The sequence below is a fragment of the Pseudopipra pipra genome, chromosome 1, assembly GCF_036250125.1.
Source record: "Pseudopipra pipra isolate bDixPip1 chromosome 1, bDixPip1.hap1, whole genome shotgun sequence".
Classification (NCBI taxonomy): domain Eukaryota; kingdom Metazoa; phylum Chordata; class Aves; order Passeriformes; family Pipridae; genus Pseudopipra; species Pseudopipra pipra.
The window spans coordinates 35,682,633-35,710,067 of record NC_087549.1 but is presented as its reverse complement, the minus strand read 5'-3'; the positions used below and the strand labels follow the sequence as shown (position 1 = coordinate 35,710,067).

At 39.2% G+C, this 27,435-nt stretch overlaps 3 long non-coding RNA genes across 4 annotated transcripts in view; 2 read left to right on the top strand and 1 right to left on the bottom strand.

Moving 5' to 3' along the window:
* Positions 1-20,450, bottom strand: part of LOC135412912 (uncharacterized) — a 38,857-nt gene extending 18,407 nt beyond the window's left edge. For both annotated transcript variants that reach the window (XR_010430026.1, XR_010430020.1), the window contains exons 1-3: positions 20,121-20,450; positions 15,720-15,805; positions 10,472-12,364 (exon numbers count right to left, since the gene is read on the bottom strand). This is a non-coding gene — a long non-coding RNA (uncharacterized LOC135412912). The remainder of the gene's footprint in view (positions 1-10,471; positions 12,365-15,719; positions 15,806-20,120) is intronic.
* Positions 8,735-17,908, top strand: LOC135412926 (uncharacterized). The gene is made up of 2 exons (XR_010430033.1): positions 8,735-10,685; positions 17,688-17,908. It is a non-coding gene; the product is annotated as an uncharacterized LOC135412926 (long non-coding RNA).
* The window catches only part of LOC135412921 (uncharacterized), a 41,525-nt gene continuing 32,610 nt past the window's right edge, over positions 18,521-27,435 (top strand). The window contains exon 1 of the long non-coding RNA XR_010430031.1: positions 18,521-19,026. This is a non-coding gene — a long non-coding RNA (uncharacterized LOC135412921). The remainder of the gene's footprint in view (positions 19,027-27,435) is intronic.

Below are 27,435 nucleotides of genomic sequence, written 5' to 3'. Positions count from 1 at the left end.
TCAGAGGACGGATTAGCTCAGGGAGTCTCCTAATAATATCCCTCACCCAGGCTCCGGGAAGGCAGCAGACTTCCCTGTGGAATGGGTCCGGTTGGCATATAGGGCCTTCAGTTCCCCTCAGAAGGGAGTCACCTACAACAACTACCCTTCTGTTTTTCTGTATAGCTGTGGTTACAATCTGTCTGTAGATGGGGTGCAACCGGGAGACCCTCCAGACAGATCCTCTTCTTGACTGCCCTCTGCCTGACTCTCTGGGTCCAGGACCTCGTACCTGTTCTTTAAGGGAACCATGGGAGGTGATGGGGGTCAGGAGGGGATTCCTTTAACTATTCGATTGGGGACCTGTTTCTATTCCCCCCCATCTACTTGGTTTGCTCCGTCTACCTGACGGCAGGAGGGGCAGGGCTTCACCATCTCCTGCTGGACTTCTTTTGGGGCCAAAAGGGTACAAATCCACCAGCTTATTTCCCTTTCACTCTCTCTAATACTTCTTAGCCTCTCCACTTGTTCCTTGAGCTCTGCCACTAAGCACAGCAAATCATTCCCCTGCTCACATCACACACAGGCGCCTCTCACACTGTCCTCAGGAACTAATGCCAAGCTCAGTCACTCTGTGCAGCCGGTGACCTGGACAGCTGCATCCTTCCTGGGGGTCCTGCCTGGGTTAGCACAGTCCCCCTGAGAGCAGCAGCAATGGCTTTTGCTCATTGGAAACCATTGCTGGGTCGAGTTGAGTTGCAGGGGAAAAAAAAAAAATAAAAAAAATACCCACAGCCACACACCTACCTCACAACCCACCAGAGAGAGCTGGAAGGGTGGCTGTGCCCTTCCCGCCCGCCCTGCCTACGCAACCCACCACACAAAATGCCATACCTCTGTTTGCCTGCTCCAGGTCACCACCCTCCCTGGAGCAGTTTGTATCCCCTGGAAGCAACCTCGGCTCCACCCCCTGGTCAGCTGATTAGGCCTCGCAGGACGGCTGGGCCCTGAACTAGGAAGAGAAAATTGCAAGCACCGGGAAGATTTTGCGAGTGTGTTATCTGAGGACTCTGGCAAGTATGGCCCCACAGCACCTGGGCCCTTCATGACTCCACCGTGCTGGGATGTGAGGACCCTGTAGCCTGTGCATCCTCACAGCTGTCTCATGAGCTGGGAAATTGCTATCCTTTCTACTTTACAGGTTGGCAGAGAAAAAAAGTTTACTTAGGTAGGGTTTCAGGAGTCTGAAGCCAGGAGAAATTTCTTCCTGAGTCAAAAGCAAATCTGTCAATCACAGGAGACATGAACTGTAGAACCTGCTTGGGCAGGAGAAGATACTGTGTCTGAACATTCACCAGTCTGCTGTCAGGAAATAAGCGAAAAATGGCCAGATCAGACTCATTTGTAGTTCTTGAGCTCACTGTTAAAGGCAGGGCTGTATGAAACACCCCACTGTTTTTATTTCTGTAGGACGAACTGGTGGAAAAGCTGATTTATTTTTGACTCTTTGATACTCCTTTTGGAATGTCCATCAACATATGACCATTTCTGTGCTGATTGTGGCCATTTTCCCTAATAGTTAGACCCAAGGAGCAGATGGCACAGAGGGCCACAGCTTTGTCAGGACATGAGGAAAGCAGGAGACCAGGCACTGCACCTCTGTGCTAAGGGAATCCAAGGGCACCACCCCCAAACATATGTCACTCATCATGGCTAAATCACAGATGTTTTCCCCTTCACCAGGAAGCCCTAGGTTAAATAGGTAGCAGCATGGTAAAGCCTCTTTCTGCACCTTCCACCCTGCTTCTGGGAAATGAAGCTACTGAATGACAGAAACACTGTTTAACTGTTTCTGAAGAGCTTGGTTTTGAGGTGGTGTTCAAGTGTCTTAGCAGTGGGTAGGGCAGAAGTCCTCAGTTAGTTAGGATAGATGCAATATAATAATAATGACAATAAAAACCCAACATCTGTCACACGTCTGAGATATAGACTGCTTCACTACATTTGTTGTAGCAAACATATCAATAGACACGTTCAGGTAACTGGTGGAGTGACACAGTAAATGGTGCCTAAGAAATTAGGAATTTCTTTTTTATAAAAATCCTGCCCTGCTATAGGATTTGCCTACCAAATCCAAAAATCCCATCCTGGAACCCAAAGTTCCAATTCCAATTGCCTAAAATTTGCTTACTCAAATCCCATTTTAAAAAAAAAAAGTTCAGAAAGGAGAATGCTGCATTGTTCACCAGTATCTCTTTTGGCAGGGAAAGCCAAAAGTGCTATGATCAGTGCTATGATGTTCTATCCAGGCTGGTTGTCAGCATTGGTCCTCACAAAGCCTGAGCAGTAATCTTTCACTTCACTTCAGACACTGGTTATTAATGTTAATTTAATAGTTGGTTTTGGCAGTGCCATGGTATGAAGGGGTTTGTCACTTGTGTGAATAAAAGTTGTGGGGTTTGGATTAGGGCTTCCTTTGTACTTGCTAAAATGCAGGCAAATATTGATGCAAGGGCTGGGCAACAGGCTGCTCATTGTGAGCTGCAAGATTGGCTTGTACGCAGCTCCCACAGGGATTTTCTCTTCATTTCTAGTAGTCGTACTTCATGCTGAGGAACAGTGTTTGCTCTCTTAAGTGTTCTCTCAAATTCAGTATTATTACCTCCACTGCCAAATCAGCCATTTGCCCAAAGTCACGGAGCGGACAGCTTTCAGACTGTGAGGGGTCTCTGGTGATGTCTGTCCTGTGCTACCTACAGGCAGCACTTCTCTCCTGGACACCCATGGGCACTAGATACACAACACTGCATATTCTTTTCCTTCTTGCTTTCAGAAAAGCAAAAGGAAAATAAGATCAGAAACTTTGCTTATAACTGGAACCAGGATTTCAAAGTCAGAAGTTTAAATTTAGGGTCTTGAATACACACGGGGACATTCAGAGGAGATCCTGAGTGTTAGAACTTCCCATGGAAGCCCGTGGTACCAGAGCTCTGCAAAACATGCTTCAGACTGGATGTGGCCCAGGACTGTTTGCACACAAAGCTTCACATGCTTTCAGAGCACATTAAGGCAAACAGCCTTCTCACAGTTTAGATGTGATTTACGGTCAAAATGATGTGAGCCACAGAAAAAGGTATGACCAGGTAGCAAGTCCCTGCAGCAAACCAGTGACTCTGGGACTGCTGAGGACACAGAAACTGAAGAAACATCTCTGACAGCCTTTAAAATGTGTTACATGATGGTGCTTGTGACCCTGCCTTTGCCCCAGGCTATGCTATAGCTGCTAGAATTTCAAATCTCTTTCAGTGAAGGCTGAGTGGTATCTGGGCAAAGAAAAGAAATAAATAGGTTTGGACATTCCACATTTTCCATTTGGGGAAAGTTAACTTTCCTCAACTTTTGTTCCCCTTGGTTTATTTTATTTCTTTTTCTTTCTAATATTTGAAAGTTTTTTTTTTCACATTTAAAAAGTCATATGATTACTGGTATCTCAGGTTACAGAATGTCAGGTTACAGAATCCCAATGGCTTAAAATGGCTTCATCTGTAAAGGCTGGAGACCACCACTTTGTCGTCAAGGCCTGATAATACTCAAACATTTCAAGTTCTCATTTGAATCAATAGGGGCATCCACATTTTCTGAGCATACTATAGTAAGACCTAACACTGACTTTGAAGTTGAAGGTCGAAGTTTTTGTGTTAAAAGCCAGATGTGGCACAACCAACATGACGGTAGCAGAGAATGTCTTGTACCATATTCTGGTTTAACCTTGTTCCTTTTGTCCACACCTTTGGTTTTTTTACAATAAGTGTTCTTGGTAGATGTGTGTGGAGAGGGGGCAGGAGGCTAGAGGAAGTGTTTTTTTCCTTTTAACAATAATATCCTTCTTCCATAAAAGATATGAAGCAGAAGACTGAACAGAAAATCTAGCTATTTTATTGCCCCAAGGCATTATTCATTTTCCTGACACATTATGTTTTTAATTAAAATTGCACATGAGTTAATTAAAATGTTCATTCAGCTTTTTTTTTTTTTCCTTGCATGGGTGCCTTGTTACTCTCCCAGCATTTTAGTAGAAGGCTGTTACATTTCAACAAACTGCTGGCTTTATCAGCTCAGACTTCTACTGACAGACTGTCATGTTCTCTACACCTTTTTATCTCAGATGTTCTAATTTTTTTAAATACCTTCTCTAGTGTGGAGGTTGGTTTTTTTACAAAAGTATTATTATTATTTTGCTACCAGCACCTTCCACTAGTTGTCTGATAGTCTCCTTTATTAAGGAGACGTTGTCAGGAACGGGCAGGAAGGTTTCACAAATGGGAGTCACTGAAGTGTTATCCCATAAGAACCAGGGAACATTGTCAAAGCTCACTCTTACGGAAACTGCTCAGATTAATCTGCAATACAAGTACACAGTAACTTGGGAAGCAACACTAAAGAAGAGGAGCATTCAAAGAAAATAATCCTCAAAATCCTGCAGACACCTTGCTTACATTGAAATATGTGGAATCCTTCAGATCTATCCATTACACGTACTGAATTTTTGATCACTAGTTTGGAAAAAGGAAATGCTGTAAGACAGACACAGACTTTTGTCCACCTTGTCCAGTCTTAAACTCTATTTTCAAAAGGTTTAGAATGATCTGAACAGTTTGAGAAAATGTTCCTTTTAAGCTGAAAATGTTCTTGGTGGTATATTAGGAAGGGCAAGAGAGATTTCTTAGGCTGTGGACTAGTAAAAGCTGCTTTACTCCGTTTTCAGGGAATTTATTTCTATCCTTTAAATTCCCAAGTCACGAGTGGAAGTCTGTCCTGATTCCTTTATCCTGGCTACATAATATGCTGAAATGCAGTTATTTCCCCCAAGCACCACCAGAATTCATTTTGGGAAGGGAGCCACTGTAAAAAGTGTTCTCTGCCCCAGGTGTCAACCAGCTCCTAGAAAGGAAGAGATTTCACAGGTGGGTCATCTCTGCATTCCACAGAGGTTGTAAACATAAGTGGTGCACTTGTTAAGAGTTATCCTTATTGAGCATCACAGTTTAGAAAGACATATAAGACCAGTAAACTATAGCAGGGGTAAAAGATAGAAAGCTCACAAAGCAAATGTTTTCTGAATAGGTGTACAGTAAGCTGTTGTGCCTTTGATGAAGCCTTCAAAGCTTGCAGAAACACATCAACGTTTGCCACTAACATCTTGCATCCCGGCTGCTGAGCCACCACGTGCGTGGACAAAACGGAGCTTTCAAGGGAAGATTTATGTTATGTGTAAGTGCCATGCACGCCTTCTAACAGCAACACTGAAGCCAAGTTTAAAAATCAGACCTCAAAACAACAGCTCCCATAACTCAAACGGAGAAGGAGGGATGGGCTGAGAGGTTCAAACTTTTGTCTCAGCTAATATGCATTAGTGCCATTTGCTTTTTTCACACAGCATGAGTTAAGGACAGACTGTCAGCTGTAACTTCGAGCTTCCTGGATGCTGTCAGCTCATTTCACAACCTTCATATTCTTCATATTATTGAAGTGGAGCTTTTTACATTTTATTCTTTGACTTCTCGTTGTATCTTCATAAGAATAATGTGATTTTGAGGGAAGTGTTGAAAGGTTTGAATGTGGTAACTAAACATTTACAAAAGATCTTTAGCCTGAAATATGTAAATATATTTCTGTCAGTGGTTCAGATAGCAGTGTTTAATTTTGCAGAAAAATTGCAAAGGTTTCTTTTTATTTTTTATATTGAATTTATGTTTTGATGAAAAGCACTTCAGGAAGTAGAAGAAATTATTTATTTTTAAAACTCTCTTAATATGGCATCTTAGACATTTTGCAAAAGGTGTGAAAGATAAGGTTACCAGTCAAGAATAATGTTTTACAACATCATTACCCTGATAACACCCAAAGCAGCTCTCTTTGAATCATATAATTTGATATATATCTATATTTTGAATCAAATAATATCCTCCTTGGTTATGCTAATTTTGTTGTGTAGGCATCAAGAACTGCTTCACTGAAAGTCAGGTAAGAAACCCTATTGCTTTCCAAAAGATCAAGATTTGACTGGTTTGGTTTCAAACATACCTTGATATTTCATTTGTTGTAAGACTATACTTAGTTCACAGGTTATTAAAAATTCACTCCTTTATTACTCTATATTATCTGCACATTGAGTAGAAAAGAAACTCCAAAATATTTCTTTGCAACTTATATTGAAATTTCACATTAGTGGAAGTTTTCTTGCAGAACACAAAAAACAGAAGAGGGGGAGAATATACCTTATGCCTATTGTGCAGCCATATGTAAGCACAGCAGAAATAGCCAGTGGCTGGTGCATTTATCACCATTCCTAGGCACAGACTTGAGAAACCTTTACTACTATGTGGAGTTCTGGGCCCCAAGATTTAAGAAGGATGTGAAGGTCCTTGAATGTGTTCAAAGGAGGGCAACAAATCTGGTGTGAGGGCTGGAAGGCATGTGCTGTGTGGAGCGGCTAAGGACTTTGGGCTTGTCAAGTTTGGAGGAAACAAGAAGACTGAGGGGTGACCTCATTACTCTCTCTTCCTGAGAAGGGGAAGTGAAGAGGGGAGTGAGGATCTCTTCTCCCTGTACCCAGTGACAAGATGCGTGGCAATGGTTCAAAGCTGCACCAGTAGAGGTTCAGACTGAACGCTGCAAGCATTTCTTTGTTGAGAGGGTGGTCAAACACTGGAACAGTCTTTCTAGGGACATGGTCAATGCCCTAAGCCTATCTTCTTGCCATTACCGTTTTCCACTACTTTCTGACTTGTGCTGTAGGGTTTTTTTTTTTACTTTCCTGTCTCTATTCCCAATTTTTACTAAAGTCTTCTGGTCCTAGTAAATCCCTAGCCCTTCACAGACTGAGCACCTGTCCCTACCACAGTCACCTGTGTAAAATTTTTACAAATAAGTATCAGTAAAACTGAAGCATTTCATAAAGTTGCATTATTTTTACCAAATTTTTCATTTAGGAATATTAAAAGGTTCAGAACAAAATGAATTATTTTTCTTCAGCTCTTTTAAACACCAGTTTGAATTTGTGGGTTTGTAATAATTAGTTCTTCTTGGTTTACAATGTTCTTTAACACCAGTGAAAATCATTTTAAAAACAAAGGGTTTATTCCATATTTTTTTAACAGTTCATCATGCTACCAACATTTCAAAAACACTGATTTGGAGATGGCCTGGAACATTTTTCCAACATTTTAAAAAGGCTCTAAAATTTAAAAAAAAATCCCTTTTCTCCTTATTTTTACACCCTGTAATCTGGGTACCTTGAACTTCCCACATAGCATCAACCTTTTGTACTTTCATGTAGGAAAAGTCAATGTTTAATCATAAAAGAGTTTGAGAGTCTATATTAAGAATACAATCTAACTTGGTATCTGCTGTTTGAGATCCTGCACGCTATGAATTTCATACAGTAGGAATTAAAATCTGGTATAATTTCATGACCCATATCACCTTCTCCCTCACAGACTCCAACTGTGTGAAGTTATTTCCATAAAGAAATGTGGGGATATTGTAGGAAGCAAACTGGATTTACCAACAGTGCAAAGCTGTGGTGAATATTACATCTAAAGCCAACTCCTCTTATTATAGATATGTTTAACACTTCCTGAAAATTCCCTTCAAAAAAGTAACAGTAATTTTCATCAGCTCTGGGAAAAGAGTCATCAAGTATCTCCAGGTGTAATGTATTTTTAGTAGAACTACCCAAACTGTTAGCCACAGTTGTGAACTCCGCTGAGGAAGTCTCTCGGTGCTGCAGTGGCAAGCTATCTGCCCACAGGCAGTTTGAGTGCTCCAGATAGAGGTGCAAGACCTTAAAAAAAAAATCTAAAGCCATGCCATAAACAGTAAGCATTTTTAAAAATCATTTTTCCCCAGTTTGGAAAGGAATGGAATAATAGAAAGAGAAACAAACTGTTCTGAGAAAGGCGCAGCCTGAGGAGGTCAGCTTTGCTGCAGGGTCATTGATCCTCCCCTGCTCTACCTCTCATTTTCTCACGTAGGCACTTACCTAATTCTGGACCTGCAGAAGCCCCTTGGCTTTTCTCTGCTCATGCTCTGCCTCCCTCACTCCCTTTATGCTTTCCTAGCAATTCCCAGGAAGTTGATTTCCAATAATCACCTAATTTCCTGCATGAAGCGGCACAGGACGCCCCAAGACTCCCATCATCTTGCATGACCACTTTTAGCATGCTCAGACTTGTAAAGTCCTGCTGCTTTCTGCCCTTGTAGACACAAAGGTTAACGGAGATTAAGCAACTTTTCTTAATTGTCAAACTCCAGCCATGAAACTGGGAAAAGAGGATTTATAAGAAGGACATTTACAGCCCTCTCACGTTTCCCCCCATTAAGGGGCAGATCTGAGATGAGAAGTCCGGACTGGCTCCAAAAGCTGAGCTCTGTCAGAACAGACTCCTTTTAGAGATAGTTTCCTCTCCTAGAAATATAGGAGAACAAAAGAGTAAACAAACAAAACTCCAGCCATGTTGGACACATTTCCTGCATGCTCAAAGATCATCCTGCCTAAGCACAGTAGTATTGACAGCCCCTGGCCAGGCCACAGCAACACCATCCAGTCCTGCTGGAAATGCAGCAGGTGGTAACCTCTGCAAGGGAGATAAAGACTTGGAAATGGCAGTGATTTGTACCCTACAGAGATAAAGCAGAGTCACTGTATTTGGTTTTTTTTCTATTTGTTCACTCAGCTTGAGTAAAGCCAGTTGGGGAATTTTTTGTTTGCTTTTTTCATTTTACTGCTCTTATTCTTCTACATCATACAAGACTAAAACCTTGCTATGAGTGAAAATATGGAGCTGAAAGCCTTTTTTTCGTATGCACAGAGTGAGAGTTCCACTGTGCAGACTCGCATCTCTCTTCGCCTGTATGAAGATGCAGCAGGGCCAAAGCACAACTGTCACCCCTTGAACTCTCAAGCTGGCAGTACAAAATAGGTTTTCTTCTACACTCAGTGAATTTGGGGTTTCTATGTATATATTTCTATCTTTTTACTTCTCAGTAAATATGGATGGTCTCAGACGAATAGAGAAATAAGGCAATAAAATATCTGGTTTGCTGTCCTAAATTTCATCTATGTATAATTTTAAGGCCTTTGCTACATTTCTTACTCCCATTTATTCCCCTCACTCTCATCAGTAGGTGTGGATAGCAGGTTTACCTACTGACTTGCCATTGTATTTGTTCAACAGCTCTAACTCAATGACATCATTTATTAGAAAGATAAATGAGAGCAATTAAGCATCATGGCCATAACTGGTGAAACTTTCTGCAAAGAGAGCATTATTAAAATGACAGAGTGCTTGTCTGTGCCTGCCCAAGGTGTATGATTCAGCCTTTCTCCTTTGCCTGGTGGAGTGACCCCCAGCAGCACACCTCATGTGCATTGTTTCTATAGGGCTATATATAACCTCTCCTGTAAAATAGCAATGTCTATTGATTGATGTCCGTTTAATTTTTAAGAGCCATCTTCCGCTATATTATTTAGAGTTAAACAGGACAGCTATTAAACATTACACTTTAGTTCATGTTTGTTAAACTACTCACTTGAATAACCTCCTCAGATGCTGATAAATGGCACCTTCACAAAGAAGAGCTGTTACTTTTTCACATAATATACTGGTGTTTAAGGCTTCTTATAGTACATCACATGCACAGCCTCACTCTGTCATTCAAAACCCGAATGACATTTTATTAAAACTGTGTTTCTTTTTAATCCTATCTGGCTAATGTTTCCAATAATTTTTAATACTGGGTTTGGAGGAAGGAGGAAAATTGCCCTGAGGAGAGGAAACTCCATTCTGCCAAACCAAACAACTAGGTTTCAAAATAGGGCTTGTTTCCCTTAAAAAATTCAGTTCTCTGATTTGGGCAGAAAAGTGGCTGTAAAAGTGTAGAAAGAAACAAACAGCAGGAAAAATAAGACCATCAAAGGAAAAAAAGTAGGAGTAATACATGGAAAGAGAGGTAAAGATGGTCAAATACAGTCTGAAGAAGGAAAAAAAAAGCAAGAGAGAGAGAGGAACTAGAGAAGGTGCTCCAGACTTCCTCCAGTATCACCAGGTTATAGGGCTGAGCTGTAGGACAGCAGCCTTACCAGTTTGAGGCATCCCTGCCTGCTCCTGCCTTCCTGCAGTAGGGATGTGATCTGCAACCCAGTGTCAGGAAACCCTATCATCTCTCATGGGACATGATCCCGGCATGGGAGCCCTGTAAGGCTTCTTGGGAGTCCTGGTCTGGCTGCAGACATGCTATATATGTACTGAGCATATATATGCATTGAAATGCATACAGATGAAGCAGCTGTGATGGCAGATCCTTGCCCTTTTTAGATGTCATAAAGTAAATGTATTGCACAGGCTGTGGTGTGGCTGGCAAGAAAATGGAGACAATATCCCTCTACTCTTGGATCCAAACACTTCATTTTATAGAGCATATGATTTACCTGTGGTTTGTATCCTTGTAGGCACTGCCCAGAGCACGGTGCCCAGAAGCCTGTTTCCAACATGGTTCCATTGCCAGGAATGTCAGGAAGGTTGAAATGGGAGCCAGGACCAGTGGGGTAGTGCAAGCTGAGGCCAGCTGCACCCTGGCCCCCAAGGGCTGTCTGGGAGAGGAAACCTGAAGCAAAGCATCACTTAGAGGAATCTCTTCCAGGTGTGTGTGGAGGGAGACAACCCTGGGGTCTCAAAGCCAGAGAAGAAAAAGAGGCAAATTAAGGCTGAATTTGAAAACCAGACAGATACCTACTTTGGAAAGATTTTGCAGATATGTTAAGCAGAATTTAGAGTAACCTTCCTCTGAAATGCTGCTCATTTTTCTAGATGGCAGGATATCCTGAATGCATTTATTGCCATCCTTTCCATCCCTGCCAAGCCTGCAACAGTGGTGAGCCTGTAGTATGAAGGTGCAGAGAAAGATGTAAATGAATTAATGCTTTATTCTTTAAGGGTGTCTTTAAGAGTTGTTCACAGACTTGAAAGGTGTCAAAGGTTAAGGAGAAAACATACAGAGGGGTGCTGGGGAGAGGTGATGTGTTTACAATGCCAGAGAAGGCATGGAGGGCAATGGGATAGGGGTAGCCAAGATATGTGAAGTAAAGAATATATTTTTATGTGCTCCAAAACATGCCTAAGTGATGAGAAGGACGATGCTAAAACAGACACAAAATTAATCACCTACAGAAGGGATATATGAATAACCACGCCAGGTCAGACCAGCAGTCCATCTAATTGGCCTCTGACATGTCACAGCAAGATTTAAAAACCAATATTAAGTCATCTCCTGCACTAGGAAATAATGTCCTAGCCAGGATGAAAGGGCAATCAGTGTTTCATACTGTAGGATAGGAGTACTCATACTCTTAGGAAATAATTTATTCTAATGTAATGTGACTGAATGCTCTCAATATCCTCAGAAAGGCTTTATACATTTACTGAATCCTGCTGATTTTTGGCTCAGTAATATCTGTGAAAAGAGTTACACTAGTTATTAAGGAGTTACATAAAGACAACGTTTAACTTTGATCACTGTTAAACTATCTGCAATTCAGTTTCATGTATTGCTCCTATTTTATGCTGTGTTTGTGGGGAAATTGTTGCTTCTCTAACCTCCACTTTTTGCTTACCCATCCAATAGTTATCTTTCTCTTCAAGGAGCCAGAACTTCTTTGTTGTCTATGGTCAACACTTTTGTTTGCTGTTGACTTAAGCCAAATAAAAAAGCAAACTCAACCCTTGTATTTCATGACAGGAGAAAACTAAGAAGAGGGCAGTGGTTGTTGCTGTTATCAAGGGTACGTTTGCCATGTGGTGCTATAAAAATGCACAACCCCATAATATCCATCCTTCCTGTTTCCTAGAGGAGATGATATGCTGGGAAAAAAATGGATTCTACAATGAAAGCCAATATACATGGTCTGTATTTCCCCAAGTGTATCTGCATCTTTAAAATCAGATAGCCTCTGGCATGCAATGAAATCAGTGCACCCGTGTCAGAGATGAACAGATTAATAAAGAAAACATCTTCCTTCTAGGGAAATACATAATATATATATTAATTTTAAGTTTATAAGAAAGTTCTCACCTGGTTACTTCTGTCATACCCTTTAACCCTGGATGGCGCCTGTCACATCTCACTTGACCTGCATTATAGATGAGTTCCTAGTCCTCAAAGACTGGGGAAGTTTCCACTCTCACCTGTGAAAAAGTTGTAGATACATAGATGCTGAAGGATAGGTACTGCACATGGGATAACCCAGTGCCCAGCTCTAAAATGGGATTGTGTATCTTGCTTTTTTCATCTAGACATCCTTCAGCTGAAAGTTTTCTTCTTATTGCTGTGAAAGAAAAAAAAAAAGGTTGGATTATTCTTTTTCAGAAACATGTTGATAATGTGAGCCCAGGATAGGATGATTTGTCAACAAATTATAACACAGGTTGTTTCATAGAGAGTTCATTCAATAACAAAATTTCATATGTTAGTACCAAGCCATCACTTTATCACAATACATTTCTCTTGCAGTTAGAATTTACCCTGTGCAGTTAGAATTTGTCCTGCACAGTGAATAGATTTTCATTAAAAGATTTTAAATAAACCTTATCTTTTCTCAGTAACAATGAAGAGAAGTGGGTGTCACATTTTGCCTTTCACCTCCATCCTTGTGCATTTTGATGTAAGGCAGCAGAATGCCTTATTTAATTAAATAGGAATCTGGATTAACTCCAGCTGTGGGCCATGCAATCAGGGCTTGTGTGTGTTCAAAAAGGGGTGCTTTCCCTGGCTCATATTTCATTCCGTCATGGAAATCTGCTCTCACTCAAACCTGTCCACATGCTGCAGCAAGTGGTCTTCCCTCCCTTCTGAATCATACACTTAGGCACCCCCCACTACAATTCTTTGAAGAGAAACAAAAAAGCAAACAGCTTGGCTTGTCCACTTACACTAAGTACTATTTAATGATGAGGGGCTTTGCTTGTTCATGTATAAATCTAACATTTATTCAAGTTTATATTGTCATGACTGTAGGATCTCCTGTATTGTTTTATTCAGATTCTCTCCAGATGACCAAAATTTAATTGTCTGGTGCCAATCTCTTAAGATGAGCTTGATGCTCAGAAGTAGTTTTACCTTTCCTTAAACAGGCATATCACCATCATGAATGATAGGCACACTTTCAGTTCTTACTACTTCTCAAAGTATTTTTGCTACCATTCAAATAATAAATTATATATAAAATAAACATGATAAATCTGACTGAAGTTGCAAATCTTTTTCTTTCCTGAGAGAGGAAAATTATCACAGACCCATATATGTATTTTGGAGAGAGTCTACTACACTCACAATATCTATGTGTTCTCAAGTCTGAATATGAGTGTGCAAATGTGTGTATAAATTAATGAACTGACACATCCATGAGAATTTGTGATCATATTTGATTTTCAATAGTCTTTCTGAGTATGCACTTTGCCCCTTTAGATGTCATCATCGATCCATGGTGGTGCTTTTGACAGAATATGTCTCAACCAACAGAAAAGACAATTGTCAAATGATGTTGCTCATTGTTCATTTTCTTAGACTGGAAATCTTTTTGCAGTAATTTGATATGGCAAGTTTTCTCAGGCTATAAGCAGAGATTCAGACTACAGATGATAATGAAAACTAAATCAGAGTTCACCATGCATAAAAGATTCTGAAACTTTGAATTTTTAAAATTTTGTAGCTTGTGTGGAGGTTACAGATGGGTAAACTCAAAACGTTTGGCCTTACCACAATATTAGATTTTCTGGCCAAACGTCACCTGCCAAAACAAACTAGAAATAAATAGCTCTCCATTTTCAGCAGAACAGAGCCATTTTCCCTCCCTTTTTTATTTCTCTTTTAGTCTTTCTTCCAATCCATCAGCATGAAAAGACTGTTGAATGAAATTCTATAAATACATCCAATTATTTTAGACTTTCTAATAAATTCCCTCAAGGACATTGTAAATGGCAATTTTGATCACCATAAATTTCCTATTTGTTGTATAGGAATATATAGTTGCATGTGGCAGGATGTTTCCTTGTATCCCATAATGTATCCTGTAATGTCTCTGGGGGAACTGAAATTTTAGATCTCTCTTTAGTTCTTTGTTGGGGTTTTTTTTTTAAAAACAAAGAAGTAAAATTTTTCTCATTTTCTTTTTTCTCTTCAGGGTGTTATCTAATTAATTTCTTGATGTTGTTCTTCACTGATTTTCCACCTACCCTTCATGCCAGTCCTTACAAAGAAACTAGTCATTATGGTACTGTCTCTATAACATTTCTCGTCAAGACAGTGGGTGAGAAAGTTTTAATGTCAGTTCTAGAATCTGCTCTGATGAGATTCTAATTAAGTTGCCAGTATAGAGAAAATTAGAAAATCACAGCAGTTTAAAGCTTAACCTTCAAGGAAGCTTGAGCAGATATGAATAACGTTATTTCTGAAAGGCAGTGTGAGTGCAGTTGCGGGCGCTAATGTGAAGCGATGCATGTTCAGTACATCATTTTTCCACACTGTTAAGTGGAACAAGTCATAGCGCAAGTGTATGTTTAAGTGCTTGAGGATCGAAGATATACTCTTATTCTTGAAGGAAAATGTGGTGACAAAGGCAGTTTAAATGAAATCATATGGTCAAAAGTACCCTTATACCTTTTATTTGTCTCCAATCCAGGTCATGGTTGGGCTGCACCTACATCATTTCACTGTTACCAACTCTCACCAGCCATGAACAACAACCAGACAAGTTTGTATGACATCTGAATATTTGAAGTAAACTCAGATTTATGATTACACTTCTATCTAGTTTCTCATTCTGGATGGAGAGCTGTTTGTCTCAGATTTTACATCATGTTCACCATTCTAATTTTAGCAGCATATATATAAGTTGTGGCAACTACATATATGCTTGCATTCCACTCATTTGGAGATGAGGACATCTAAAGCAAACTTTAAGTGAAAACCTGCCCATCCACATTGTTATGTATTATCATTTTATCCTTCTTCTGAGTGAATAAACATTGGAACTGCTCTGTACAGATATCTCAGTGATAACTTGCAGCTTTAACAATACTCCAGATTTTTGCCTCCACCTCTGTTTTTAATACTGCTGTGGTTTTCAACTGAAAAACCAGTGCAAGTCAGCCAGGCAATCCCATGACAAACTCCACTAAGGACTTCACAGTTAACAAAACAATGAATGAAACATCATTCTGGCACACAGAGCAGCTTTCTGCTGTCTTCTGCCGCCTTTGCTTTTTTTTTTCCCCAAGTGGAAAAGCAACTTCAAAAACAAGGTGCTGTCATTTTAGCAAAGGAGAATTAGGACTGTGAAAGGATGAAGTGTCCTTGCACAGAAAGACTGCAGCTAAAATTGTATCAATATTCCTGTTATAAACTGATAAACACAGAGCTCCGTGAGGTCAAGTTGTACATGCTTGAGCTGACATGCCAATCTGCCAGCAGTCATATGGTTCTCATATGGCGACACGCCACAGATGCCAGGAAAATGTGAGAAGTTTCTGGCTCATTTCATTTCACTCTCCTGAATGCCATGTTTGCCTGCACACACACACACACACACACACATACACACACACAGAGTAGATTTTCTATTTTAAATAGAGCTGTTATAGCCCATGTATTCCCATTTTCTTAAAGGATATGCGATAACTCACCCAAACTGATTCCTGAGACTTCATAGCAAGACTTGTCTTGGAAATGAGAGCAGTTTTTTTTTCTTACAAGCCTTCAAAACACTCCCCTAGCCATTTTTAAATGACATCAAAAGACAGAATTAGAAAAAGAGACAGACAAGATAACAACACATCGTATGTGGATGCATTTTGCACTCTTATAATATACATTTAGGGAAAAGAATCTGAAAAGTTTTAGTTGTCTCAAATGAGACGTCTTCTAATCTCTAACAACATTAAAACAGCTCTTATTAACGCTTGAACAGCAGCAAGTATTTCTTTCTTTGGTTCTGTTTCTTCAATGTCCATTTTTGTATCAAAAATATAATGCCTCTATCTCATGGACTGACATGATAGTACAGTAACAATTGTCTACATTCATGTTTGGTAAACAGACCACAATTATTCATTGAGTATATAATGCACAATTTACAAATTGTTGAAATATGTATTTCCACATCAGACCATCTTTCAAGCTTTTACATTCTTTTATGTCAGGTTCAATTGTCTTCAAGATGAATCGTTTTCCTTTTCCTTCTTATAAACTGTTACTAAAGGGAAAAGGCTAAGACAAATATAACTACAGCCATTTTTAATGAAAAGACTTACTTCTACAACTGAGAGCATACACTCCACCCATGCCTCACCAAGTCCTGCTACTGTGATTTTAAATTAACTTACTTCAAGCTGTTAATGGAAAAATATAAACTGGTTTTAGGCTTAATACATGAAAAACAAGAAATTCACAATGTATGTGTGTGTGTATGTGTGTGTGTGTGTCTCCACACACATGCAACTGTACAAGGAGTGGTGATTTCTCCATGCAGGACCATGTTTGAAATTAATTCACCTCTGGCACCTCACCTACCTTTGGTCAGAAATCCACCCCTTCAAAAACATTAAAATACCACATTTCTGACAGCCTCAAACACTTCAGATTAGTCTATAGGGAAATAATTTCTGGTTTTCCAGTATTAAGTCTTTCCTCCTTAGGCTCACACTTTCTAAAAGTTCAAGAACAGTAACTTTCTCATGCGTAAAAAGGCTAGCATTTGGTAGTAGTAGCCTCTAAATTTACAAAACCTGAACTAAAAAATTCAGAAAATTCTCTGTGCTCTGAAGATGTGAACATTTCAATAATAAATATTTAGATTTTTTTTTTTTTCATTTCCATTTACGTGTCACTTGTAAATTGAGAGAGGAAGACAGTAGCCTACAGTTAAGGAAAAGCAGCTTTGACTCCTTGCTTGGCCTAAAGTTTCCTGCACAATCCTGCTCATTAGTCTCTAATTAACTTCCCCCCCATCCCCTTCCCCAAACCTGTTAAGGTTTGGCACTTGACCTATAAATGTAGGGAACCAGGAATGCTTCTGATATTGTGGGTTCAAATTAATGTCCTATCTGCATCCTGGTGCTGGAGAAAAACCCTTATCGTTCTTGCCAGCACCCTAAGTCTCATGGAAGAATGAGTGCAGATGCCAGTGAGAGCGTAGTTGGGCTTTGGTGCAGTCCCACATCTTGTCAACAGGGAGGCCATGACCTCAGGGCAGGGCATGTCACATACCAGAGGTCAAAGTCTCAGCTCCTGGCATGCCTCACGTGGATGCACAGACAAAAAAAAAATAAAATGTGATATGAGAGTTCTGCAAATCCTGACATGACTTCTGTTAAGTATCTGAAAGACAAATACTAGTTGTATTAAAACTAAACCAAGTAATTTCCCTACTAAGTCGGGGAGCACTACTGGAATATGCTTCAGTAACAAATTCCTATTTTCCTTCCCTCAAACCATAGTTTTAACATTGCTTGCATAGGTCTTTCTATTTTTTTTCAGGGTCTTGCCTACCTTCTCAGGCTTGTCAAGGTAACTGCCCCATAGAGATTGCTTCAAAAAAAAGGGCTGTTCTCAATAGAATGATGAAACATTCCTGAAATATTTTTACTTGCAAGTATCATCAAAAACCAGTATTATGTGAAACAAGAGTCCTCAGTACAAGTTTGGAGTTTCCTGTTCATCTTTTTCTTGAGGTCAATATCTGTGAAAAATGTCAGAAACACAAACTTGGATCTACAGTCTTTTTTAAGAGGTCTTTTTTTTTTTTGGCCTAGTGTATTTACTCAATGGACCCTTGTTACTGCAATAAAAATAATAAAGAAGCTGAGGAACAGAACCCCAGTTTGTTTGTTGCTCTCTAAAACACATATATTTGCACAAATGTTTTGGAATAAACATTTGTGTTTGTGCTTGCGCAGCAATTAACAGATTGTAAATACCATCCAAAGTAAGCCATTCTCTTAGACTTATTGCATACACAACCCCTACTTGGATTTTGCTACATAAGACTTGGGTCCTGATTAGATTTCACTTTCCTTTTATAGTTAGCCATCAGTGAAGATAAAGGAGTTCTTAAATGCAGTCAATCTGATTTAACTCAATGTACTTCCTCTTGAGATTATATTAATGGAATAAAAACAGCAGCAGTTTCAAATATTGATTTCAGCATTGCAGACATTGTATATTGTGTATGTGCTATCAATACTATGACCTCCTTCCAGTGATCAGAACAATTTCTGTCCCCAAACAAATGAAAATATTAGAACGTAATTCAGACGACAACAAACATTGTTCATGTAGCTCTATCTTAATACTCGAATCATAATTTTTTTTAACTTAATTTGTCAAGTTCATAACTATCACTTGAAACTTGCTGACAAGGAACCTGATAACACATCATATCAAATTCCATTTTACAACTGTTTCCTTGGAAACACAGGCATAAAAATGGGCCATGCACAATGGAACGAAATCAAAGAAATTAAAATAAACCTTAAAGAATTCCCATTAATCAGAAACTCTTTGCTTTGTTAAAATTAATGAAAAACCAGGGTTAATGAGTATTACAATAAGAACATCATTGATCCCACATTGCCATAGACTTGTTTTGGTCCCGATCCATCAAATCACTTTAACATGTATGCAACTTTAAATGCATGAGATATCCCACTCAACAGAATGAGTCATGTGCTTAAGGTTATTCATGGACTTAAGAACTGCACAAGAGGTGGCTTTGTCTCCAGAGGCTCACTGGTTATTAGAGAGAGCACATATACACAGACAGATATATATAGAGAGATATATAGATATATATATATGCACATTGCAGGCTATGCATACCTCCTTGGAAGCCATGCTCAAGAATAAAAATAACATATAAAATCCTCAAGTCTTCATATACCATAAGCTATGACTTCTGATTATTTAAAACCATGAGAAGATAACTGGATAAAGGTAGGAAGACATTAATTTTAAGAAATCTGTTTATATAGGGGTATAAATTTTATTTAACATAAAAATTGCATGCCAGTTCAAGAAGAAAAATGACTTTTTGTTGACCTTTGGGATTTTCTTCCATAGGTTTGAAGTGACTTTAGAGTAAGATTATAGGTCACCTGATAAGAGAACTGTGCTGAGATTTACAGCTACCTTTCTAAAAATTTCCTGCCCATAAAGTTTAGTTTTGTAAATTATCAAGCAAATCAACGGTTTTCCTCCTTTTTATTGTAATCATTATGATAAAGATGGGTATGTAGATTTTTGTGCTTGCATTTGAGACCTAGCGCATCAGATTTATATGGCAGGACTATCAAAATGTAGATATTATGCTGTCAAATATATTCTTTCTCCAAGTAAAACAGTTACTATGTACCAGATAACATGTTAATTCTACCACTCCTAGGATTAAAAAAAAACAAACAATCTGATCAGAGGCTTTTCAGAATACCATTCGTCTTTTTTTCCCGTCTACATTTAGGTAAAAATGTTAAGAATAAAGAGGAAATTTCCCTTGGGGAGTTTATTCCATATTGTACATCGAAAAGTATCTTCTGTCTTTCTGTAATATAAGTGGTACCAACAATTCACTACTAACTGATAACAAAATCTGGTTATTATGTAGTATGTTCAAAGATTTCAGATCTCAAGGTATTTTGCAAAGGAGTTATTACAGTCTCATTTCTACAGACAACAAACAAACCAAGTTCTCATCAGAATTATTTATTCCCCACAGATCTTAGATTTGCACTGAGGTATTTTAATTTCACAGATTTTTCAAGGATCTCACAGCAATCGGACTGTAATGGATATCTTACTTGACCTAGGTGCAATAAAGAGATAAAACTTAAGCTTGCAAAGGGAAAGATATCTAATATAAAGAAGAAAATAGGTACCAAATGCTGTTGAAAATGAAGCCCCTTTAGTGTGAGTGCTTCAATTTCAGCATACAAGTCCTGAGACAAGGAGAGAAAATTCATAAATACTTGAATGTTCACTTTTTCTACCTTTACTCTTTCCCCATATAGTTAATAAATGTTAAAAGTACTCACATATCTCTCATGAAACTTTTTTTTTCCAGTATTTTTGCCTCATTAGCAGAAAATGTGGAATATTTTAATCACAATTTTGTATTCATGAGAATTTATAATCAGATATCATATAGTTGATATTTCTTTGGTAGTATACATCCAACTTTCCAGAGTTCACTTCCAGTTTTAGAAGTTTTTTCTTATATCTCTTAATGAAACCAAACCTTCCTTCCCCAAAAATCATGACTATTAATTATTTCTTGAATATTATCTATTCTTTGCATAGCAAGTTGACCCTTAAACTTTTGAGATAAAAGCTATCTCTCACTAAATATTTGTAAAATGTCTGCTAACCTTCACATCTTCTGACACAAGTTAATGCATAAGAATTTGCTTTAATCATTTCAAAACTCCAGAATCTGTCTCCTTTTTTTTCTTTTTTTTCTTTTTTTTCCTATTGTTATGTTTACTTTCACTTCAACAGCAGCCAGCTGCGGCAAATCTGATTTCCAGAGCCTTGGGATAAATGACTGAAGGTGTAAAACATCTCAAAGTCTCTTGAAATTGAGTTATTTACTATCTATTCCCTTATTCTTGCGTAGAGTGGCACTCTATTATTAATGTTCTCAAATGTTTTTTTACTGCTGTTTTCCTCCCATGATTTCTGGCAAAATTTGTACATATAAGTGGAATACTGTGTGATTTTTGTTAAAGTTAAACTTAAATCAGGTATATATAATATGAAGAAAACCACGAAATGCAGTTGCTAGTTGTCACTGTTGGCATAAATTCAAATTGGCCAAGAAGGGACGCATGGGAAAGTGTTCTTCTTAACTGCCCTCACAGTTAAATGTGAATGCAGTTTCAGTGTTTGCTAACTAAAGGTTTAGAACAGGATTTGAAACTGTTTTAATAGAAGTCAATAGGAATTCGTGCCAACTGTAGAGAGAATCCTGAGAGTGCCCAGTTTCTTTATTTCATAGGACCTAACTTTACATAAAGTTTAATGCTCATTCTTGGAGATCTTCTGTGAACCAAAAGAATGTTATTACTTGCACAGTAGAGAAATACCTTTGTATTTCTTGGTTGCTAATAGGTGGCAACAGCAGGCAAACTGAGGGTTCAACCCATGGATTTAATTTTAGCAGTTGCTAAAATATGGGTACATGCTTCAATGAAGAATGTGTCTTCTCACAACTGCACATGGCTATCACTGTTTATAGCAAAAGTTACTGGTACTCAGAGATAATTTTGTGTTGAGAGATGTGCCAAAATCAGCATGTATATGCTTGAATATTTCTGGAAAATTGCAAAATTAATCCCAGTTGAGTATAGGATTTAATATAGAGCTGCCGTCTCCTACCAGGGACTAGAGTGTTTCTTTTCTAGCATAGTGGCTTTTGGTCTCTTTCTAGTTATTTTCAAATTTTATCCTACACATTGTGCCAAATAAGTGAAATGAACAGTTTCAGAAGGCTTTAAATTATGTTAGTAACTAAATATGTGTACAGCAGATTTCTGTAAAAATCATAAGGCCTTTTTTCCCTGGAAGTCCAACAGAAAAGATTTTAAGGCTCCTGTTGGACATTTCAGTCTTTTTTTGAGACTTAGTTTTACTGAGATTTCTGTTGGCCCTCTTTCCTCGCCTTGTTTCTTCCTCTTCAGCTGAAAGCTTTATATCTCAGGAGCATGTAACATTCCCCACCTGTGTGGGAACTATCAGCAGTGTGGGAGCTGCCTTTTACCTCCTGATCCCAAAGCAAATTGCTTTTCCAAATTCTCTGTGAGTTCTACAGGGTAATGATGTGGCTGCCCAAAATCTGTAGAAGGATCTCCAGTGTAGGATAAAATGATGTAGACCATCAGCAAAGAACTTCCTATGTTTAATCCTACAAGACTCCAGACCTCTTGGTATGACAGGAAAGAGAACTGCAGTCACTGTCCATGTAACACCATCAGGAATCTCCCCATGCAAAATGTGGTTAGTATCAAATCACCAAAATTACACAGATAGACTTTTTTTTTTTTTTTAAAATCCACTGCCTCTCACGTCTCTTTTGTTACTTAGTTTCTGAACCTTCTTCCCCGTCTCTGGGTCCTTAAGCATTTAGCTAGTCACACCTTAAGGAGAGTGATTCACGATGACTGAGAAAGTCAAAAGTCACTAAATTACCAAAGGAATGAAGTATTAAAATAAAATCTCCCTAAAGGTTGTTGATTTCTAATTTTATGTACAGAGAGGAGGGGCGGTGGGGAAGGTTTTGCTTTTCCCTTAATTCTGCCATATTGTCTGATTCACAGCCGGAGACAAACTGAAATGGCCATCTGGTTGATGTGCATACAAAAGGAGTGGTTTGCCAGACAAAGAAAGTACCTTTTATCATACAAAGCAATGCATCTCCTCTTATCAGGCTTCCATTCTGTGGCTCTGGTGGAGCTGCAGGTAAGTAGGAGCAGACCCTATATACCACCTAGATGTAGCCCCTGCTGCTAAAATAGTAATGCAAGGACATAACAGTCCAAGGGCTCTGTGGTACATTCATAACATGAAATATACTGCAATCAAGCTGAATATTTTCAGCTCCTGGTTTCTGATTTTAGCTAAACCATTCCGAGTTCACTAATTTTCTCCTATCACAGGAGCAATTACGGCATTTTATGTTCAAATAATGATTAGAAATCAGGCTGGGACCACTGTGTAAATGGACCTTTCTAAATAGGGACATGTTTTTTGTAGCTATTTAATACTGTCCACAAATGCATCTGTCTACTTTTTGGGATGGTAATTCTGTGTCCACATGCATAAAAGAAAAAATTGCATAAAAAACATCCTGGTTTTGCCCAATATCAACTTTTGCATTTTTAATCAACACACCTGACTACTTTCAAATGGACACTCCATACTAGTTTGATTTAATCTATATTTTAGTTTATAATGCTAATTGCAGTGTATACACCACTCAGACAAGACATGTCCCAGAAATTTTAAAAGAAAAATTGACAGTAGAACATTATGATAGCCATTCTGCTTTCATGGTGATAGCTGAACAGAGGAATGCAAGAAATTCATGTTAGTTCACATGCACAAGATATCTGCTGTGTTTATGACTTATTTTCCCCCTCTATGAGGTACATTCATTAGATGAAAGACAGTCATATGTATGAAGCACTGGCATTGTTGATCAAAATCAATCCTTTATTTCAATTTTCTCATCCTCTCCTCTCCATTTAAACCTCCTGCTCTTGATACTGGGCTCTGTTGACCTCCTCTTAAGGGGGTTTTTCATTGCCTTTGCCGAGATGATAACTAGGGAAGTAGAACATCCCATTTCCCCATAAAGCTGTCCAGGGAACTGGAATGGAAATTGCCCTGAACTGCCAATGGAAGAGACTCCACTCCTGAGAGTGAGTTGTTTGATGCTGATATTCCCCTTCTCCTGATTTCCTTTCATTTTAAATGATTTGTAAAAAAGATTGAAGCAACATGTTTTTCTAACTAGAATGAGGGTCAAAGAGATAAAGCAGGCAGACAAACAAAAGAAGGGTAGGGAGTGATCCCACATTTCTAGGCATTGTTGGGAAGTTCATTTCCCTGGTATGTGGCAGGCATGGCAATATTATTAAATGTTCCCCAGGCAACAATTGCTAGGCTCCAAATTCTGTATTTTTATTCCAGAAAAGAAAACATTTTCCTTTTACAATCAACTTCCCTTCCATCAATACATAACAAAATAAAAGCTGTTTCATTTCAGACAGTGACTTTCACTGTATTTATGCTGTTGTGATATAAGGTCATATTAAAACAAGGAACAATCAACTTAAAGATTTATCACAGAATATGGGAGTGTAATTGCGGAAAATATTCCAGTAAGATTTTACAGGTCCAATGCATTATTTTGAAATAAATGTGCACAAAGGATGTCTTGAAAGATGTTACTGAATTGTAAGTGTCAGTCATGCAAGAAGTAGAGATTTAAAAGCAGTCTTTGTATTCACAGGTCCATGACACAAAGTCCCTATTTGGAATGCGATGAAAGAACATTCAAGGACAAAAGCATTTCTGGCCCTAAATTTCCCTTCACTTCATTCAATTATCTAGAAACCTATCCTTTTCTTCTCCTCATAATATATTACTTTAAATTTCTATGCATTAAGTGAAACTTCCCTTTGCTGGGGAAAGCCCTCCAGATTTCTCAGCCATACAGTGGCAAATTTCAATTGGGCCAGGCTTTTTTCCATTGATCTAATGCACGTGTGTATTGAAATTTGCTGTGTATTACGTGTCATGCATTGTCACCCACTGAACAAGAAGTAAACCCATTCATTATACTCAAACCAGTCTCTAAAGGTGATTTCACATTCCTCTTCCCATGCAGGGACTCCTTCAAGCCTCTCCTCCAACAGGAAATAGTGTCCTTGTAGAGATCCTCTGAAGATCATGGTAGGAGAAAACAAACTCTGCAATAAGGGCTCTCCTCGCTGTAGGTGTGGGCTGGGGCTTGTCAACCAAATTACCTGATTTGGACTTTGCCCTCTTTACCACAGGAGCAAAGCAGACTTCCCTGCTAGTCCCTCTGTGATCATCATGAGAAATGATCAGAAAATAAAATACAGTGAGGAGGTAGCTGAAGACAGAAAATTACCAGGGTTTAGCTACAATTTAGAGAGATCCCAATTCGGTGTTGCTTGTAGCAAGTGCATTATTTTTTCAAAATAATCAAGTTCCAAAATCTTAGTGACCAATGTCTAAATGTCTCACCATGCAGGTTGGTTGCCATAATAAAGATATCAGGTATTCAGATGTTTTGACAAGGTCCACACAAGAACCTCAAGCTTATAGTATTGTATTTATTATTTTACACTGTTATATCAGCTCTGTTTTGGAAACTGCATCATAGGAAATGCCCCTGCGATACTCAGATGTTTCCCTGGGTTGTTGTTCTGAATGAACTGGACACTAGCAGCACAGTCAGCTGTGAGAAGATTCAGTTCTGGGAGAAGTTGTTCGTACACCTGATCTGCTGTGCTCCCTGTTATCACATAACAGGAAAAAGCAGTGCAAGACCTTATAATCCCAATCAAACTTCTCAACTGAGAAAGCAGAAACCCTCGGGAGTTTATCTCTAAAATTCCCTCCTCGTTCTTCTAGCAGCACCTCTTTGTTTGTCAGATCAAGGTTTTGCCACTACCTCTTTATCCAACCCCCAGATTGCTGGAGCAGCAAAATACCATTTTGCCAGGTCAAAACAATGGGCTTACACTGGGCCATTTCTGTCACAGTCTCTTGGCACCTGTGTACTCGTGAGAGGGAGCATAGCTCTTCTCCCATGCATGCAAAAAGTCACGTTGGTAGAGAGGAACAGAGGTAGCTAGTGCAAAGGCAACCTATTTATTTGTTTTCCAGGCATAAAATGTGCAAGCCAGGATGGTCAGCTATATGTGCAAAATCAGTCAGATGGAACAGAAACCTGGAGTTTAAAATGTGACCCATGCTCCACACCCAATCAAAAAATAAAATACAAAAAAATTGCCTTTGATAACGCTCTGTTTTACAGAGACGTATGTACCAAGCACTTATTCAGACCCAGTGAAGTTGTTGAAAAGACTCACTGCTGTTAACAGACTTTGAACCAGGCCAAAAGACTTTCTAGAATATTTCATGAGTAACGAAGCTAAAAATGAGTAGCTGGAAAGGCTAAGGGCGACAGGGACATTTTAAAATGTGGTGGTAGAAAACCAAACATGCAAGCAAGCAAACCGAGAAAGACAGTGACCATCTGCCACACGGAGCAGGGACGCAGACGTCGATCCACTTCTTGTACCAAAACAGGCCAGGAAGATCTTGGGGCAGGATCCCGCGGGCAGGAGGAAGGCTGCCCTTCACTTCCTCTGTCACCTCTCAGTGTGTCCTTCTTGCTTCAGCCTGGCAATAGAGCTTCAGCCTGGAAGTTCTCATGTGCAAGGTTGAAAACAGTGACAAGCACATTACTTTATCTTCCTCTAAAAAGAAAGAAGCCATAAAAATTAAGGACACCATAAAAAGACACCATAAAAAATAAGTATAAAAAGTGGAAAGAATTAGGAAAAATAAAGGAATGGATATGTGTCTTCATCACCATTTTCAGATAAGCTCACCTAAGACCCTTGGCTACTCACACAGTTGTACAAATGACAGAAAACACCTGGCAGGTACCACTCTGCCTGTATGAGGGAGGCAATTGGGCATTTGGAGCTGCTGGTGGTGTGGGTGTTGGCCAGGGAGTGACAGAGTGCTGTAGAGTCTGACCCCGGCAGAGTGATCCTGTAAGGTACTGATCCACCCTGTCAGGGCTGTTGGGATTCTTGCAGGATTGGGCCCTCAATGCCTATACTTTATAAATAGTCATGGCAAAAGGACCGTAGTCAGATATTCATACAAAAACAGAGAAACGAGAATCACTGTAATTAGCAGTAGATGTGGAATTTTTAGCATAAATGGGAAAACCCAGCATTTAATACATACCGCAAGGTTCATTTGCAGCCATGTAATTGCTGTAAGCTAATGTCTGATAAACCTTGCCTAAATTGTGTTTTTATTATATCTATTTTATTATATATCTGTATTTACTCTGACAAAAGTTGGACAAACTTGTCCAAAAGACTAGGGGTCCATTTTATGTGCTTGGGTGTCCAAGCACCTGCCAGCTGTTTGTCCCTTGAATTGAGGACATCATGTTTTCAATTTCCTTCAATAAAGCTATGAATCTGGCAATTTGCTGGCCTGCTTCAGCTAAACAGAAAGGACAATTTGAGAAAGATCATAGTTCAGGCTCAGTCAGACGGAAACGATTGAAAACAGAGAGCTGGCTGCTATGTTTCCCCAATGCAGCTTGCTGTCGCAGTTTGACTGACAAACTGACTTTTTTGAGGTGCTCATGCCCATTTCAGTCAGAGTTTATTGAAGGTGATTTTGATCTTCTCCATGAGGCCACAGCAGCGGCCATGCCATCTGTCACCTTGATTGCATCGTGGATTCTCTGGAGAGAGTGCGATGGCTCCTGATCATTTACAGATTGTGCTGCTTTCGCCTCCATAAGGACCACATGCACAGAGCCAGATGGTGAACATACACGCTTATTATAAGTCTTTATCTCTGTGCAGGAAGGAGAGGCACCATTAGATCTCCCTCAGGAGCTCCGCTCCTCTCTACCATCATGCTGCTCTTCAGCAAATACAGTCTTCTTCAGCTGTCATCAACCTACCTCTGAAAATTAAAAAAATAAACAATAATTCCATCAGCGCAGGCACGAGACGTACAGACACTGCCACAAAGCAGCTCCCCCCGCCCCTTCCCCCG